Source organism: Hypanus sabinus, chromosome 31 (assembly GCF_030144855.1).
Source record: "Hypanus sabinus isolate sHypSab1 chromosome 31, sHypSab1.hap1, whole genome shotgun sequence".
Classification (NCBI taxonomy): Eukaryota; Metazoa; Chordata; class Chondrichthyes; order Myliobatiformes; family Dasyatidae; genus Hypanus; species Hypanus sabinus.
The window spans coordinates 6,478,239-6,479,033 of NC_082736.1; the positions used below are offsets into that span (position 1 = coordinate 6,478,239).

The following is a 795-nucleotide window of genomic DNA, read 5'->3' on the forward strand; positions in this document are numbered from 1 at the left end:
AGAAATATAAATGTGTAACTGTGATGAAAATGTTGATTGGAAGACGGAGATGGGCTGGCATGAGAGCACCTGGTTTGGTAATCCTAGAATGTAATAGGTGACTGAATGGCTGGAGAAAAGTGAGACTCTGCTGGGGGAAGGACACGTGTGAAAAGCTCCAGTATCGCAGTGACCAAACATCAAGGAGATTCTGTTCACCGGGGTGTGTGCTGAAACGTGCATAAAATGAGGGTATGAATTCCTCGTTAGTATAGTGGTTAGTATCCCCGCCTGTCACGCGGGAGACCGGGGTTCAATTCCCCGACGGGGAGTTACAAATTTTACTGCACCATTCAAGGGGAATTTTGTCTTAAGAAGACAAATTTAAAGTGGACAAAGGATTTGTGTTACGCTAAATCAGTTCATTCGGCATTGGCAAGGTGGAATATAGTTCGGACTGTTGTGACCCCGGGACAGTAGAGCATCCTAGCAAGGAATGAAGCTAATCGGGGGCGGGGGTGGGGGGCAGTTCATTATAACAGAATCACTCAGTACAATTGAGGCGTTCAGACTTCACTGTTAACCCACCTTCCGTATGTATGGGCCCCCTACAACACACTCAACAACTCGAGCGTTTAGTACCAACATGCGTTCATAAGTAAGGGTCATGTTCTTTGTGTGGAACAGGAGCTGTGCCGCCACATCTTTGACATGAGGTGCACAAACCACGTATCCACTGACATTGTTTCCAGTATCATATCAGGCGAAAAAGTCATCAAGGCCAAAAACTGAGACACCGGCTTACATCAGGAGGCA

General features: G+C 46.7%; 1 non-coding gene across 1 annotated transcript; it reads left to right on the plus strand.

Moving 5' to 3' along the window:
* The first annotated feature begins 239 nt into the window (after nt 1–239).
* trnad-guc (transfer RNA aspartic acid (anticodon GUC)) lies at nt 240–311 on the plus strand. Its single transcript has one exon. It is a non-coding gene; the product is annotated as a tRNA-Asp (tRNA).
* The last annotated feature ends 484 nt before the right edge of the window (nt 312–795 follow it).